General features: G+C 41.4%; 1 protein-coding gene across 3 annotated transcripts in view; it reads right to left on the bottom strand.

The window, feature by feature from the left end:
- Positions 1-18967, bottom strand: part of kcnab2a (potassium voltage-gated channel subfamily A regulatory beta subunit 2a) — a 74698-nt gene that overhangs the window by 52262 nt on the left and 3469 nt on the right. Inside the window, exon 1 of one of the 3 annotated variants that reach the window (XM_058054287.2) lies at positions 13955-14299. The exons of the other annotated variants lie outside the window; for them this stretch is intronic. The gene's annotated coding sequence lies outside the window, so the exon portion shown is untranslated. Of the gene's footprint in view, positions 1-13954; positions 14300-18967 lie in introns of those variants that run through there. 3 annotated transcript variants of the gene reach the window in all.

Raw genomic sequence — 18967 nt, forward strand, 5'->3', positions numbered from 1 at the left:
GTAGGCGAGGACAATGAGAACAAGAGTGGCATCCGTCACCCTGAACATCCCGTGCGACCTTATTTCACCGGTGGCTGCGCTCACCTAACGACAACTCACAAGGTCACATATCCACTCCCATCAATTTGCCCAGACATGAGGTAATAAGACATCCTAAGGACCCAAGGACTCATTTAACGTCGCCTCGCCATTTATTTCAATCATGGCACAAAGGGTATATGGGCAGCCCAGTCATCAGGTGATGATGGTGGCGTGACCCCGACGGATGAAAGGAGCGGCCAGTAGATTTACTACAAAGCACAGCGGAGTCATCTGTCAGTGTCACAGCATCAGCAGTTGGAGCGGGTTGTGTTGGCAGAACTCAAAGTGCACTTTCAGGCAGATGGGGCTTTCAATAATCATCTAGTTGCTTTTGGCAGAAACTCATCAAGATGAAAACTAAGCACATCACTTGGCAAACTTTTTGTATTGTCTCCCTTTTGCACCTTTAATATGGAAGGTCCTACTGTGACATATACTCATTTGATATACAAAATGTCAATACAGACATATCTGTAAATATAGAAATTGAATGAATCCATGCCAGGCTCACAGTCAAGAATTTTTTTAAAAGTAATATTTTAACATTCTTACAACATCCAACATTCAAAATCACCAAGTAACACCCGTAAAAATGCCTAGTTTTGACACATGGCCCACTCTCTGCACCATAACCCCACCCTGCTTGGCTTGCTTAACGTTCACGTTCTCCTCAGATTTTGCCTCAACATTTGCAATAAAAGTGATCATTGTAATTGTCAGATTACAGTCAGCTCCACAACCCTCCTCTTCTCAGTTCAATTGCCATTGTTGACTTGCAACACAATTCAGATTTAAGCCCTAAACATGCCTCACACACTTATTGAACACATTTACAGGAGAAAATGTACAGCTATCCTATTTTTTTGGATTATAAGTAGCGTCACTCAATGCAGTATGACGGAGCGTTATGGTGCCATGCCACATATTACAGTATATTTGCAAGAGAAGAAAAGGCCAGAGAAAGGGGGCAATGTTTTTACCAACAAGGAGCGTCTCGGTGTGTAGAAACATTCATTCATTCATTTTCTACTGCTTATCCTCAAGGGCTGCGGGGATGCTGGAGCCTATCCCAGCTGTCTTCGGGCAAGAGGCGGGGTACACCCTGGACTGGTCGCCAGCCAATCACAGGGCACATATAGACAAACAACTATTCACACTTGCGTGCATGTTTTTGGAATATGGGAGGAAACCGAAGTCCCCCCAAAATTTTGTATTTATTCACAAATGAATGAAAATGGATTGAAAAATCATACTTGTGCATTTAGTTAGTGATGGACGCAGCAGCACATGAAAGAAAGCAATTTAAATCGATCAGTCTGAAAAAGGTTATAAAACCATTTATAAAACTTTGGGACTCCAGCAAACCACAGTGAGAGCCATTAGCCACAAATGGCAAAAAGATGGAACAGTGGCGAACCTTCTCTGGTGTAGCTGGGCAGACATCACTAAGTGTTCTCTGCTTTTTAATAAATTGATTGATTTAAGTGCATAGTCAGTCTCTCTTTTATTATTCTACATTGGTCACGAGGTGTCAGTAATGTTACGTTGGTCTTATTTATGTCTATGATGGCTTATTTTCTACTATTATGCCTACTCCATTCGGTAATACAAGTTTAAAGGTAACTATAGGGATGTTATTTCATGTCTACATGGCTCTGATAACTGTAAAAACAGTATTTAGTATTGAAGCCTACTTCATGGATATTCACCAATTAACAGTCATAAATGAGAGATGACTGTTGTGTCGAAATAGAGGTCTCATTAAAAAACAAAATGTATGTTAAAGTTACGCTGTGAGAGTTACGTAAGTTGTTGCTGAACTTGTAGTTTTTTGATGAATATATTATCAAGATTTCAAATGTGAAATGCATTATTGCTGGTATTTTTAAGACAGCCCTTTTAGCAAAATTCATGCATCCGTAAAGTGATGTAAATGTACCACACAGATGACTGAAGCCCTGCTCTGCACTTGAATTTAATCAGCCAACAATCACATGTTTTCACTCATTTAGGTCCAGCCTGAAGCATCCAATGTCTTTACCTTATTGCAGACTATAGCACATTGTCTGGCATTGCAGTAGAGATGCAATGCTGGAGTAAGCTGCATAGCTGGACAGAATGCTGCTGCTGCTGCTGTTGCTGATGGTGTGACGGCAGCACTGCGGTACACTATACCGACTCATCACTGGCTGAAGTTAGAGAGCTCAAATTTGCTGCACTAATGATCAGGGTGCACTTTCTGAAATCAAAGGCTCCAGACAGAAAAAAAGAATGTACTAATAAAAAAGTGAAGCCAGAAGGTGACGATATTGCTATAAATATACAGTATGTGTCCAGTCATTATGAATGTGTGCCCAGAATTACGGTGTTGATGTGTACTGTGTGTATTTGAGCCTTTTAAAATAAACAATGTTAAATAAGTACCAATCCTGGGGCCTCAAACTAGTGTCCTGCGGGCCACATTTGGCCCGTGGGCCGCATGTTTGAGACCCCTGTTCTAAAGTATGTTTTAACTGTTGTCCAACAGCCATGTGACAACGAGACTGATTCCGACGATGAGGGAACCCAGAATGTTTGATGGGAAAATTGTCCAGCTGTTTAATTCAAATACAGAAAATGAGGACTTTGATGGATTTGTGGGAGATGTTAGAGAATAAAGATCAACTAAGCTCACCGTTTTGCTTCTGTGGCCATTTATCCTTTTTTTTTGTTGACCTCATGTTTTAACTGCACCTCATAATCCGTTGCGCCTCACTGTCTCAATACTTCTGAAGGGTACTGTAGTTTTTTTCTGGTTCATAGGTTACAGATGACTCAAATGGACTTCCTGGCTCCCAGCTACTGAGAGGACGGAGCAACACGCCCACACCTGCACATCACCCTAGTGTGTGGTGGTGTGCTGGTTATTGTGGTGCTGTTGATATAAAAAAAGGCTTGAAGCACCAACAGAATTTGTTTTCAAATGCACGGTGTGGAATATGAAGAAGAATCAACGGCCCATCAGATGCAAACGTATGCAAACTGATCAGTGTAGAACAAAAGATTTGGTGGAAAAGGTAAAAGCGAAAACGGGTAAAACATGCTCCTCCATGACAATCAACACCACTGAGCTCCTCTCATGCACCTCTCCCTTGAAAACAAAATGCAAAAATGAGTCACAAAAGGCTGCTCTTCACATGCTTCCTCCCATCCCTAAATCCACCTACACCCAGCCTGAGCAAGCTCCCTCTTGAGACGGGGCTTACGTGAGGCAGGCAGGCAGGCAGGCAAACAGTGCCGGCCTGGAAAGCACCATACGGAATTGTGTAGTATGTTGGCAGCTGCGGAAAACACACACTGACCCAAGCAGATGGCTGCTGAAGAGGGAGACGGGCGAAAAAGTCGAGAATTGCCAGGGATATCCTACATTGGAGAGCAGTCTGTGATTGGGACAGGAAGAAGCTCAGTTAGAATCCCTTATTTTCATCTATGTACAAACATGTCGATCCATGTCAGTGCAGCAGTTCAATAATACTAATAATAATATTTTGTAGTCTCCTGGCTTAAGTTGTAAAGCTATTGGTTTCAGAATTAGTGCTGGGAATGACTATTTGGTCAACAAAGTACAGTCATCCATCGTTTATTGCTGTTAATTGGTTCCAGACTCAACCGCAATAACTGAATGTCCGTGAAGTATGATTTAATATTACTAAACAAAAGTAATATTTTCACCTTTACAGCATAGATAACCTGTTTATGACTAAATGTCTTTGTAATATGCATTTATGTATTTGTAATATTTACTCTGTTGCTAAGAATGCACCACATGGATCTCCATCGGATACATTTAATTTTATATTCATTCATTTTCTACCGCTTTTTCCTCACGAGGGTCGCGGGGAGTGCTGGAGCCTATCCCAGCTGTCGTCGGGCGAGAGGCAGGGTACACCCTGGACTGGTCGCCAGCCAATCACAGGGCACATATAGACAAACAACCATTCACACTCACATTCATACCTATGGACAATTTGGAGTCGCCAATTAACCTAGCATGTTTTTGGAATGTGGGAGGAAACCGGAGTACCCGGAGAAAACCCACGCATGCACGGGGAGAACATGCAAACTCCACACAGAGATGGCAGAGGGTGGGACTGAAGTCGGGTCTCCTAGCTGTGAGGTCTGCGCGCTAACCACTCGACCGCCGTGCAGCTGTTTCTTTGTTGTTTTCAATAAATTACTTTTTTGAAGTGCTTTTTGTCTCCCTTCCCCTTCTTGCTGTTGCATATTGTAGCTCGGCTTAAAATTTTATTATGATCCAAATGTGCAAAAGGTAAATTCTAGCAATTTTTCAAATAGTTTTAAGATTTCGATCAGTATACCGACCTCACCACTCCCTTTGAACGTGCTTCTTGTGAGTGCAGAAGGCAGAGATTTTGTAATCCCTCTTATAACTTTTCTGCTAACACTCACTGTTGGCCACAAACTGTGTATAAAATGTACTCCACAATTCAATCCCAGGCCATAAGGTTTGTTGTGTAAAAATATAATGTGATACAGCACTGTACCAAAAATAGCTTATCAAGGTAGTGTCTTGTGAGTGTACACGAGCAATGCATCCAGGTGCTGCAGTGTCCTCTTGAAAGTATGACCTCACACTCTGCAAAGGACATGTTGTATTTATTAGTTGTTGGTGTGAGCTGTATCATTTTACAGCCTTGAAATGCTGTGAAAGGAATACAAAAAGGTTTGACCGAGGTGATCACCTTAGAAGGTCAACTTTTATAATCCTTCATCAAAGTTTTTGGCCATGGCACACCTCCTTGAAGTGGAGTGCACAACTTACTGGTTAATACCCAATACAAGATCTATCTATTATCCCAGGATGCTGGGTCTCACTGACAGCAGGAAGATAAATCAGCACTTGGCACATTCAATTTCTTTAGCTCGTGTGTAGTAACAGCCAACCCTTAGCGTTTATAAATTGACACTTCAACAGAAACAGCATTTAACACGTGCATAAATCAGGCGACCTGAAGATGCAGAAAGACTGAAACAGAAGTGCACAGGCTAGTTTGTGTAGTTGAATTAAGGCTTGTACTAGCGCTGCAGAGAGGGAAAATGCTGCAGTCGACCATGAGAAGACAGCAGAACACTGCAGTGGAAATATGAAACCAGCTTTTTAATCATCTCCTTTGGGACACAAAAAGAACAAAAAAAAACCTAAAACCCTGAAACCTTGTTTATGCAAATAGGTAAGTATGACTTTACAAGAATAACACCAAGGTCACCCCTAACACTGAGACAAACCCTGAAAATTGAGATTCCTTTTTATGCACAGCGACCTTTATTAACTCACTGCTGCATCATGAAAGCTTCTCACTTTACAGCACATGCATCCTGTTCCACCGCACTGCAACAGCAAACCACCAGCTTCTGTTTGAACTGCAGCATCCTGGATCTGCACTGCCAGTGCAGCACAGCATGACACTGATGTCATCTACTAGCAAATTACACATATTGTACCACAACCCACACCGCTACTTTGCCCACTAGATGTGGTCATTCTGTCGAGGACGACCAACACACACAGAGAACATGCATTATACAACATGCATTATACAAAGTGGATGGACATTCAAAACATTGAGTGTTTGCTTAGAAATCTGATGAACTGGATGAGAGTTCCACTTTAAAACTCCTATTTGACCTTGCATGAATTTGATGTGTGCAAAGTGCAGTGGTAAAATGTGTGCATGTAGTGCTGTGGTATGTTTTATTCGGGGTGACTGGATATCAATATCGGCTATCAGTCCGAAAACCAAATAAGCCAAATAAACATAATCGGAATGTTTGTCGGATCGATTGGCCACCGATCAAAATCAACCAATTTCCATGAAAAAGAATGTGATTGGCATATGCCGAAAAATGACACCAATCACAAAAGCCGATCACCTCTGGCTCGTACTATTGCAGCATGCAGGCAAGGACTGGGCGATATTTGATATTTTTTTTAACGCTAGATGACGGTGTTCATCAATACATGCGCAGAGTACTTTGAAGTTCCGGTAATGCTTAGAATGGCTAAAATACTGTAATACTGTTATGACTGTATCTGTTACTACATGGTCACAGCATGTATATAAAACCATGAAACATTTTTAGTGGCTTTCTAGACATCATAGGTGGATCCCATTACGCGCAGTCGTGTTTTTATCTGTTTATATAGTTAGAATGAAAAGAAAACACAAAGACATATGTGTGACAAAGTGAATGAGTTTAGAACTCATCACTTGTCCCTAAGATTTTCAATGCATAAACGTTTATTTCATTTCGTTTGTTAAAATTTACATAATTTCTATCAGAACAGGTTTCATTCAAACTGAACCCAAAAGCTGAGTGGATTTATTAGGAACAGGTATACAGAGGTCACCTTGTGGCTTTCGGGAAGTAACTGATTAATTATTATTATTATCATCTCCGGCGGCATGGTGGTCGAGTGGTTAGCGCGCAGACCTCACAGCTAGGTACCTGCGTGGGTTTCCTTCCACATTCCAAAAACATGCTAGGTTAATTGGTGACTCCAAATTGTCCACAGGTATGAATGTGAGTGTGAATGGTTGTTTGTCTATATGTGCCATGTGATTGGCTGGCGACCCAGTCCAGGGTGTACCCCGCCTCTCGCCCGAAGACAGCTGGGATAGGCTCCAGCACCCCCCGCGACCCTCGTGAGGAAAAAGCGGTAGAAAATGAATGAATGAATTATTATCTCCACATGTAGCACAGTAGCTGTGTTTGACATATCATGCATGGTGACCGTTTAGCATCCCACAGTTTTATCCATCTAATCCCCGCCTTCATCCCTCCAATTGTTAACACAGTCTAGGTAAACAAACGTGACCAACAGTGACATCGTCCATGAACATGTTGTACCTACTATATCGTGACACTCCAATCTTTGGATCACTTTTAAACAGCAGATGAAAAAAAAAAAATAGAGGCAGAAACTGCACACGCTTCCGTCTGAACACATACGTGAGTGGCCATCAGACTCAGTCATGCACAATGTAGCACGGTCACTAGTCTCACACAAACGCACACAGACACGACCCTTGTGTAGCAGCACGTCTCAAACTCCATAGTCAATAGAGATTTGAAGAAGACTGAGGATACAAGCTAAATCTCTTTAAAGGGCACAAGCCAACTGTCATAAAATGGCCAGCCTATTGATTCTTGTTGACAAGTACGCGTCAACATATGAACGAAGCCATATGACAGCCAGTCCTGCTGCATTTTGACATGCTATCTCCAGCCTGGAACCATGCGCCATTCACTTTACAGAAATTTGTCTGCATGACAAAAGAGTGTCAAAAAACATTTTGTCTTATACGTACTTGTTGCCTTCATTTTGATTTATTTGACAGGAACGGGCCAACTATGGAAGCTTGGCTTGATGCTAAACAAGTCACACCATACCGCCATCGCTATTTGACAATATAAACCCGTTGATGCAATTATTAGAAACAAAATTCTCAGCGACTAACATTTGTACACTGCTGGGACGCTGTTTAACTGCATGCTTTACTTGTTAGTTCATTCAGCATTACTAGACAGGAGTGAGTAAACACACAGCTACCATGTCTAGCAGCTGGTAACTAGCATGTATTTCTTGTGTGCCATAGAAGTGGAAAATTGGCCTCAAACAGTGCCAACAGGGCAGCTGCAGTGCAGCATATAAAAACACTAAACCTTCTGTCAGAAGTAGGACAAACTTAATGGCCACATGCAAGGGCCGCACAATGACTGAATGATAGTATATGCGTCCATCTAAGCATGGTAGCATGTACATTTTCTATAGGACGTATATGGAGGATCTGACAAATGCTCTTCTTCTTCTTCTGTACACATAAACCCGCGTTACATCAGACTGCCGACAGAAGTCCTTTAGTGCCTGTGCGGCAGAGCATGAGAATGGCAGTGGGTTTCCTGCGGCGCCAAGGGGTTAACATGGTTCTGTTTATTCATGTCTACATACGTGCCGTCGGCCTGCCCGCAGTTGTGTCAAAGCCAATCATTGTTGAAGTTAAAAGTGTTTACTGATTTATGCCACCCTGGGCTAATGGTAACCCGTGCGCTTGCCTTGATCCGCCGTGTATGTGCAATGTGGGGAGGGTTCTGTCATAGACCGCTACTGCATCTGTGCATTAACCTTGGTAGGATGAGAGACCAAGAGCAGGTCATAAGGTTACAGACATTGATGTGAACTATTGGTATGATGATTGACATACCTATGCTAATAATCACGTTCCTTTTTTCTTAGGGCCTCAAACAGCATGAGATTAGTCGAGAATACATGGCCATAAAAAAAAATGCAATAATGTGACCCAAGAAGGTCACGACATAAATAATTAATAACTCCAATGATAAGAAAAGTACTTATCCGGTATAAATAATAACAAGTTTTGACGACTGCACACTGTGGCGGATATAAAAGATGAATGAAATGCTGTCATCGTGAGAAGGAACGTTTGTGCACGGAACACACACAAGAGTGTCATAAAAACATATCTTACATACTGTATGTAGTTGGATTGCATGGGTGAGTTTAGTAGCGACTCTAGTGAGAATAAGCGGCATAGAAAATAGATGGCTGGAGGTCACACATGTCTACACACTTGGGTTTCCGGGTCATGTGATTGTTGTTAGCAACACAGCTGTTGTTAAGTGGTTGTTGCCTGTTGTTCAGTGGAGAGTAAACACTTTATAGAGTACCACTTACCCTCCACTCCTGTCTCCTTCTCAATCACATCTCCATATTAGTATACCTTGAAACTGGTAAGCGGTACTGAATGTGAATGTGGCTTGTAGTTCCAAGTCCAATTCCTGCTTCTTAACACATCTGATCTGTGAGCGAATAAGAGTATTTTTGGTCATGCTGGAGATTGATTTCTCTCTTCTCGTCCCCTTGAAGTTGTAAACATATTTTTTATGTATTTTAATTTTTGTGGCACCCCCACCATTACAATTACATGCAAATACATTATGGCCAATCATGCAAATTACCTACACAATGACATAATCTACCGCCCACCCCGTGATTACTATTTGGAAGGAAAAGTGTTAAATCCCTAAAATGTAGAAAAACCCACCTGTCAAACGTGTGAGAAATATGGTCCCCGTGTGTGCCGCCAGCATGCGTGTGTATGTGTGTGCATGTGATGCCACTCGGGAACTCAAAAGTAGGCTAATGAAGCTAAACAGGCCACTAAAAATCTCAACAGCAGAATGATTACTGAGCTCAGTTAAGGAAACACCCCCACTGGAGCATCCAGCAGAGCAAAGCCATAAAGAGTGTCAGGGCCTACATTAGTGTGGTGTTGAGCTGAGTGGAAATGTCAAAAGATGCCAGTGGCCAGTCAATGTCAGCCCCCCCACCCCCACCCCCGACCATGAATCCAGAGCTTGAGCATTAAAGATCAGCGGATGGATGCCTTTTCAGTTATTGCTCGTCACTTGCCAAGCTGACGGAAGTTTGGCTCACATCGTTAACAGCTTTTACTTGAGTCTGGCCTTATTTTCAGATATTTCACATGGCAAGACACTTGTCTGTCAAAGTGTGAGATCTGGCAGAACTGCAGTATGGTTAAATGGATTCAGTGATGATCCTATGGCCAGCTATGAGAAACAAATATACTTTTATGCATACCATAGCATTGCGTTTCCCAAGACGGTAATGAATTTGTGGCAGTTGGTTGTAGGGGACAGGGGTGCTGTGAGCATTCATTTTCTAACGCTTATCCTCACGAGGGTTGCGAGCATGCTGGAGCCTATCCCAGCTGTCTTTGGGCAAGAGGCAGGGTACACCCTGGACTGGTCGCCAGCCAATCACAGGGCACATATAGACAAACAACCATTCACACTCACATAGTGATACCGGAAACCGGCTTCCCTGAGTTTTTCTTACACTTGTTGGAATAACTCTGTATTGTTTGTTATTGAGTTTTTCATCCGCCTAGCCTTGAAATTATCTTCAGTCCAGATGTGTGCATGTAGCATGCGTAACAACATTAGGGTATATTAAGTGTATCTAGTACTGTCCGGCCTTCAAAATAAGCCTATGCCAGTAAAATAACATCCTTACATCACAAAGGTTACAGGGAAATAGGGGTGGGAACCGCTGGGTACCTCACAATATGATACAATATTCGATACAAGGCTCACAATGACTTATCTCACAATATGGCAATAAAGAGATTACCGATGTATTGCTCAGCAAATCAATCTACGATAATCTACAATGCTACTATTGAAGACAAAAACAGATATTTGAAAATAAAAATAAACTGTTTATTTGGTACCATCACTTTAACACAATCTGTATTAACAGTAATAATACTTTAGTGTAGCATTTCTGAAAACAAATGTCTTCATACAAATGAATTTCTTTCCACAGAGACAGTATTGTAGAGCAACATTTCAGTAACAAACCTACAGCACACACGCACATTAGCGTTCTAAACAAAGCTAACCCAGCTAGCTTTCACTTCACAAGCTCACGCTCGGTGACAAGAGGACTTTTTCGGTCAACTTTGTCGATGTTTCCGGTTGCCACGTCAACATGTTTAGTTCAGGAGGGAGCTGGTTGGTGTTTGTGAGGACATGTCGCTATAAATGAATGGTCTGAGCTAGCTATCCACTGGTTTACATTAACAAGCATTAAAGCACAACATACAGTCACATACAGTAGCACACACACCCACCTGAGCATGCTCGGCAAAACAAGCTAGCACAGCTACTGGCTGTTCACGAGCTCACGCTAGCTCACGTTTGCGGACTTGTTTAAGTTCAGGAGGGCGCTGGTTAGTGGTTTGTGAGGAGATACCACTATGAACGAGCAGTCACACGGTAATATTTCTCCTCACGGTTACAGCATTCCATTCATATGGTCAATTTCGGCGAGTTTCCGTGTTTAATAGTAGTTTCTATTTTTATTGGCCGACTCCCCCGATTCCGTAGAATCCGTAGAAATAATTGGGTCCTAAGCTTTGTGCATTTATTGAGCTGCGCACTTGTTTAAGGGGTCAGTATAGACAAAAAACAATAAAAAAGTAATACATAAAGCATTATTCAACACTAAAAAATGCAGCAGATATTTAAAAATATCGATTTATCACCCAGCCCTAGATGCAGCGGAAAGTTCCTCCTGCAGTAAAAGTGCCACATAGTGTCGGCATGCTTGCAAATCCGTACTGAGGCGGTATTCATTCCCAAATCTTGCCCACACTCAACTACAGCGGGTTGGGGCCGAGGCTTTAGCAGCCTCACCACACCCTCAACACCCAACCCAATTCACACTACATGGTATGATTCCCTATCATTCGCATTAACCAAAAAATGTGACTTGTAAATGTGAAGGAAATGTGACAGACAAGCGCACAAAATTCAATACCTAATGCAGTGTTTTGAGTTTATGGAAGTAAACCCCAATTCGTGTTCTCAGTCTTGGTGCATTTTTGGCAATTTCAAGGATTTTGTGCAAGCGGGGTAAACATTTTCATAACCAAATGATTTTGTGTCAGAGATTATGAAGAGAGTGAGCAGAATTCTGGCTGTGGCAGTTTGTGGAGAACATGCTGCAACATCTGTTTCAAAGAGTGTGTGGGTGAGGAGTCAGTGGTGAGATATTGGCGCTAGCCGCTTCACTGACAGATGAAAAAAAAAAACAAATATGACAACAGAAAAAGGTTCCTTAAAACTCTGGGTATTTTCCCCAACTATCGCATGGCAAAACTAACCTTTTGATAACATATAGTATGTATGTACCCATATACTATGTGACACAAACATTCGGACTGCAGTAGCATCGGATACATATCAGACTTATAATCACATACAAGCCCGGCAATACACGCCTCTGATGACGTTAAGGTCGGCTACATGCCACCTGATCGTTCATAATGCAGTCGCATCGTATACATATCGGATTAATATCCACATACAAATGAGGCCCGAGTCACATTTGAAAAAATCGGAATTGTGCTGGTCATGTGCTGACATGAAAACAGATACAGGTCTCATATGAGCAAAGAAATTGGAATTGACCTGCAGTGCCAACATAGCCATAGATTTACAGCTCCAATGTGGGATAATTGTCTGATGCTTCATTTAAGATGTGTAGTGAAGCCTGCCTTTTTTGTCTTCTGTAAGCGATGGCCATATAAAAAGGGCAGGCTCAATAATCTAGGGGCGTGTCGGAGTAGTATCATTACCACTCTTTCAGGTCTCTCAAAAGTAGAGCAAACAAGTGAGGGAGGTGATATTTTTCTCACATTTGGTGCTTGTAAACAGGCTCTTGGAACACATATTACAGTTAGTAGATACTTAAAAAGTCACTTTTGAACAGTAGACGACCTTTAAAAAAGCTTTTCAGAAACAAGATAAATACTCAGTAATGCTGTATTTTTTTTAGCTGGCTGTGATCATTTAATAAATATGTAGCTTGTCAAAGAATCACGCAAGGACACTGCATTAACCTATTATGCATGTATAACATACTGTAACGATAATTAAAAGTGTCTGTACTAAAGAAAATTATTTCACACCTGTAAACTCTTCTCTCAAAAGTGGAGCAAACAAGTGGCACACTTTTCTCACATTTGGTGCTTGTAAACAGGCTCTTGGGACACATATGACAGTTAGTAGATTACTAAAAAGTGACTTTTGCCAAGTAGATGACCTTGAAAAGACAATACAGAAACAAGATAAAGTTAGGTTTTTTTTTAGCTGGCTGTAGCCATTTAATAAATACGTAAGGACATCGTATAAACCTGTTATGCATTTACAACACACACTGTAGAACTATTTATAAAAATGTATCTGCACTAAAGAGAAAACTTGTGCATTGAATTGTTCACTCAAAATGACTAACTGACTGGAGGGCTGCTCAACTACATTGAGTTGACTGATGTAGAGGCTTGGCCATTATCATAAAACAAATATATAACAGTTAAGTCAAGCACAACCATAAAACCAAAACAAATTGACATTGTGTTTGGCAAAGAAATGAGCAAGCTGATTGAGTGTACATTATAATCCTACTACTACACTTGTTTGTTTTGCCTTTACATAGCTTTTCTTGGCTCCTTTGCGTCCAGCAGCGTACTGCACCAAACAGAACCCCTGCAGCCTGCCTCTCCTTTTGCATCCTGTTTGGACCTGAGCCCATCCTGTGCAGGTTGGCATGCATGCATACTGTACTAAACATACACATACTGGCCTGTCTCAACCTCACAGTAAATAGTTTGAGCTTCTCTTCTGAGTATTGTTCACTGTACAACTGCAACTGATAAAACTGCAGCAGTAACAGTAACAGCAGTAACAGCAGTATCAGCGGGGCAGCTGAGGTGAAGATAAAAAATATATATTTAGAAATCAAGCCTTCCCTGCCCCAATGCAGATGTTTGAAAATGTGTACTTGTGTGCGACCCTGCACACTTTCATGTGTTCTATTCTCAAGTTTAATCAATCGTAGGAATTAAATGGCGGAACATGCATAAAACATGACAGACATTCAGACAACGGAGCGTAAAGGGAGTAGGGGCGAATAAGCGAAGGAGCTAAGTACTGTACATACCAACGTAATATGGTATGCAAAGACATCTTTCAATGCAGCAGCAGCAGCAACAATCCTATCAGGCATACTGGCTTCCACAGAGACACTCGCTCATAGCTATTCGGTCTAGCTAATATGCACCAAACGTTATATATACAAGAGATAGAGTCTCTTTGACACTAGGATGTGAGAAAGCAACAGCAGGAACGGGGAGAGAGGGAGCAACAGACCGGGTGCATGCAGCCTCAGACACAGATACGATGCTTACAAAAAAAAAAAACCCACCTCAGTCTGGAGCAGATTCCTGCCGCACAGAGCAGAACCAGGGGAATCAATTATAAAAAATATATACAGTAGCTATAACCGGCCGAGAATTCCAAAAACACTGAGCAGGGGGAGCTGGAGAGAAGATGGGGAGGCGGAATGACACAATAAATGATACAAGTCTAGCGGATGCAGCGGATGCAGATGCTGTGTGACTGGGATCGTGTGCCCGAGTGTGATGAGCATGTGAGTGCCGGCATGAGGAAGAGGGAAAGAAGTGACATAGAACGCGTGAGAAAGAAAGAGGTGGAAGGAGAAGCCTGAATAAAATGTGTGAGATGAGGAGGATGTATTAGAGGAAATGCCCCTCCCTCTTCACACACACACACACACACACATAACTCGACACACACTTCCCTATGCACAGTCAGCATTGGAGTGAGTATGCTTTCAGTGAAACTGAGTGAGTTGTAAATGGGGAAGAAGAGTGCAAAGAGAAAAAAGCTTGTGGTGCTCATTTCACTTTCATTGAAAGTGGCTCAAATTTGACTGCAGTGGAACAATACAATACAATACATGTATTCTTTGATTAAAAGGGCCTTTTTTAACTAGCTTTAACGTGTTCATACTATGCCTGGAATGGGAATGTGAGACTGTAATCTAAGAACTAAAGCCTTGTTTCCACCAAGTGGTACGGTTCGCAGAGTCCCGGGTATCACACCAGCTATTAAGTAACAGAACCAAACCGAACTCGACTGCTTCCTTGAAACAAAGATCCTCTATTATACAAAAGTGACTTAGTTAGTTCCGTGTCCCTAGACCTTGTTTATGAGCATTAAATCTATCATTGCTCTCAAATGCCACATTTGAAGAAGTAAACCATCCAGGTAAACCAACTGTTGAAATGTTGGTTGCACTTACTGTATTTTATTTATATACTATTGAAAATGTACTGAATACTGAAAATGGGAACAGAAAATGTTAACCTCCAACCTGAAGTGTTGGTTTCACTTTATTCAAATAAATTGTGAATGCATTTGCCATGAGTTATTCTTTGTCTAGGTCTATAATTAGTTCATACCTGATTCATTCATTCATTCATTTTCACTGCTTATCCTCACGAGGGTCGCAGGGGTGCTGGAGCCCATCCCAGCTGTGCTCAGGCGAGAGGCGGGGTACACCCTGGACTGGTGGCCAGCCAATCACAGGGCACATATAGACAAACAACCATACACACTCACATTCATATCTATGGACAATTTGGAATCGCCAATTAACCTAGCATGCATGTTTTGTACCTGGAGAAAACCCACGCATGCACGGGGAGAACTTGCAAACTCCACACAGAGATGGCAGAGGGTGAAATTGAACCCTGGTCTCCTAGCTGTGAGATCTGCGGGCTAACGACTCACCCGCCGTGCAGCCCCATACCTAATTCGCTGACAAAAAACAATAGGAAACTTCACCTACACTGTCCATTACCCAGATATTTATTTCACAGTTAGACTGGTTGAAAAAATAAAAATAAAACAAACAAGGCAAGATAGAAAATAGATAAGGCGTATTTAAAAATAGCAATTTTGGTATTTGTTCTGTAGCACAAGCAGTCCTGATGCTTGTAGGGGGTTAATTAATTGATTATTTCAGAGCAGACTTTTCTGTTTACCAGGTGACTGAACAGGTGGCTGAGCGGGGAGGTGGGCCCTTCAACAGCGCTTTTGGAACAGTGCAGATCCTGAGTCGCATCAGGTGTCGAACAATTGCAGCATCAGCATTTCACTGTTAATGTTTAGCATAAATTACTCCACGTTTAACTTTGTTTTTAGGACACAAGAATTTACTATGAAATCCCAGAGTTGAAGATTTTCCAGTATCGTGACAATCACTGCACCTGAAAGTACAGTTTATTACTTTTAGTACAAAAAGTCTTCTAAATTCCTGCGTACACAATTTGCCCTTGCATACAGTATCCTTCCTCTAAAGGAAACAAGCTGCGTCAGCACTGACTCAAAGTGTATTATTAGCACACATTAGTTAGCATTAGTTCTCTCTTCCATTAACATAAAGGGCCATGCATTTGTTGTGTGTAAAAGAGAGGCGCTTACAAAAACAACTGTCTATTAAAATAGTCAACAACTAATGTGTTAGTCGACTTTTTTTTTTTTTACTTGCAAAATCCAGATGTTACGCCGGATGACGGCACGGCGTAAACGGCAGTCAAAAGTGTTGGAGCAAAGTACGCAATGCAATATCTGCAAGACAGACCTTGCCTTCCAAGGCAGCAAACTGCAATGCATGAGCAGAAACAACAATGAAGAGGGAGCATCATAAGTAGCTGTTAATATTAGCGCAAACAGAGAGCTTCCTACTTATTCATAGGGCTGTAAACTTTAACATTAGTGATGACAATTTCATTCAATAGTCGCCCTTAGTGCAAACAAGAGTGATGCGTTAGAATTGGAAATGTAGTAACACTATAGTTTTCACGTTGTATTTCAGTGTTAAGAAAACGGGCGGCTTTGTTACAAAGTTACAGGCACACCTCAGCAAGCAATGTCCATAATACAGTTGGGCGATCATTTTTATATACCGGTATTGATTCTACCAATGAAGAACATGACTTATACTTGTATACATGAGAAACATAAATAAGCAGAGCGACTAACTGCATGCTATGGCAGACTTTATTGGTACACAAGATTAACAAAATTATGTCATCATGGGGAGAAGGAACGTTCGTTTGGGGATGTATTTATTTGGCAGATCGCTCAATCACTATAAACACTACACCGCCTCCTCCAGTACTAAACAGGTTGAAATGGCTTTAAACACGGGCGAAGTTTGGCGGAAACCTCTGAGAATGAATGCGGCTACAGGGGGTTAGCTTAGTTTAGCATGCTAGTGGGGTTGATTGCGCGACACAGGCTGGATTAGTCTATCTTTACCACTTTAATGATGACGTGCAGATTCTGAGGGGAAAAAAGATGGGAAGCATGTTCTTGTACCCAACTCGTCAAACAGACACACAGAGGACACACTACTGCCCTTCAAAATAAAATTGACATTTGCTGTCCAACTGTCAAAACATATCGACATATACATTTAGGATTGCAGTTTGAAGTACTGTACAGTACAATTTGAGACAAGGTTTCGATTGTCTTTATACAAGACCCTGCTGAATAAAAATTTTGTATAATTTATATCGGCATGTATGCCAGTATTTGCTAGCCCTATTGTAAGTACGTGCAAGATAAGGCACACCAAACAAAAATGATTCATTTTGCCGTATAATGACTAGGCAGACAAAATTTAGAGCCGCAGTTCCTTCAGGTTTATCTGACACAGCTCACTGTCTATTTTATTCACCAATCCAAGTAATAAGCCGTACACAACACCGATAGAGGTAATATATCCAAAGCATTGCTTGTGTAGAATTATCCTGACATAATGAACTGAGTGCTATCTGCAAATGTTTTCCATTATGGAAAGCAATTCATGTTATAATACCCACTGCTCATGCACAAACGAGGCATCTTCCAAAAATAGCAGGATGGTTGGCTTTATGTGACACAGCATAAAGAAAAGTGATTGAAAACAGGAGTCTTTCTACTCTTTGCTGCTTTCTGGGTAGTTTCACTATGGTTACCATAGCTGTAACTGTAATACGTGAGTTTTTCATGGTCATGAGGTGGACAAAGACAGGTGCAAATTGGGGATTTCTGCGGGATTATTATGCAGTAAGATTTGGTTGCGTGAAAAAAGGTCAGACATTACCAATGACATGTAGATTTTTAGCATGCTAGAGGTCCAAGCATTACCATACTAACACGGCCTCAAGAAAACGGGCCATTTTATATTCAGGGGAGCGAGAGATGTATATGTGCAAACCGGTGGCATCAAACAACTTCTTCCGACGCCAGTCAGGAGTCAAAAGCACGTGTCTTAAAGGCTATGATGCTTACTTTAAGATAATGGTGATCAATGAAGCAGAGTCAAAGAACTAATTATATTTATTTTGTACTGCAGTCAGATGTTAATTCAATGATATTGAAACAGGATTTTGGGTAAAAAGGTTCATTTTGCCTCTACAGTGTCCTGTAGTGGCATTCTACTACATGCCATTTGGTCCTTGTACAACCAGAGAAGAAGCCTGGTTCGCATTGCAGTAACCCAGCCTGTTCCCAATGAACAATGCACGAAGATACTACAGTTTGCTGTGAGCACTAACAAGCAAAATTCTAAGTTAAAACTTTATTAGAACTTGAAAATGTTCACAAAAATGTGAACTGCAAGAACTGAACTGAAAAGCTCATCATTTAGTAACATAACTGATGGGGAAAGTCTGCAACACATATTGGACTTTGTGAAGCAATCGTGTTGCTGACACCTATCTGCATCCACCAGGGGCTCCATGCACTTTGGCCAGCCTCGCTGTCCCTGCCACTCTATGATAACTCAAAGACAGACAGCCGAGGTGTCCTGGCCACTCTCCACCCGGTGGTGATGCGCCAAAGAGAAGTGTGGTGGTGTCCGGGGCTTCTAGCAGCCTGGACATGGTGAATAAAATCCATCTGAAACTTGGCTATGAAGCTCAGAAAATAAGGAATTTTAGATGACATGTGTGTTCAACAGAAGGCCTATAATAACAAATATTAATAAAATTACCTGCTTCAGTGGCACAATCCAAAGGATCTGAGGTGAGCGCTAGTTTTGAACGCAAGGAATACTGTAAACATTGCATGCAGATGAGAATTGCAAACAAAATATAAAACAGATTTTTTTTGTGCGTTGCCATTGCCATCCAAAGTATTTTGAAAAGGTAACAGATGACTCCAATGTGAGGAGCAACTTGTGTCAGCAGCGTATCACTTAAAACAAGTTAGGCTGTTACATCATGTTTTGTTTTTTTTTTTATAAATTACTGTTGCATACCTACTATATCTGTACCTGTTTTAGATTTTTTCTTTGAGTTTGAAAATGCAAGTGAGATCGTTTGTCAGGATCGTCATTAGCTCTGCTGTTAAAAAAAAATAA

Source organism: Doryrhamphus excisus, linkage group LG18, assembly GCF_037039965.1.
Source record: "Doryrhamphus excisus strain RoL-2023G ecotype Guam linkage group LG18, RoL_Dexc_Guam_v1.1, whole genome shotgun sequence".
Classification (NCBI taxonomy): domain Eukaryota; kingdom Metazoa; phylum Chordata; class Actinopteri; order Syngnathiformes; family Syngnathidae; genus Doryrhamphus; species Doryrhamphus excisus.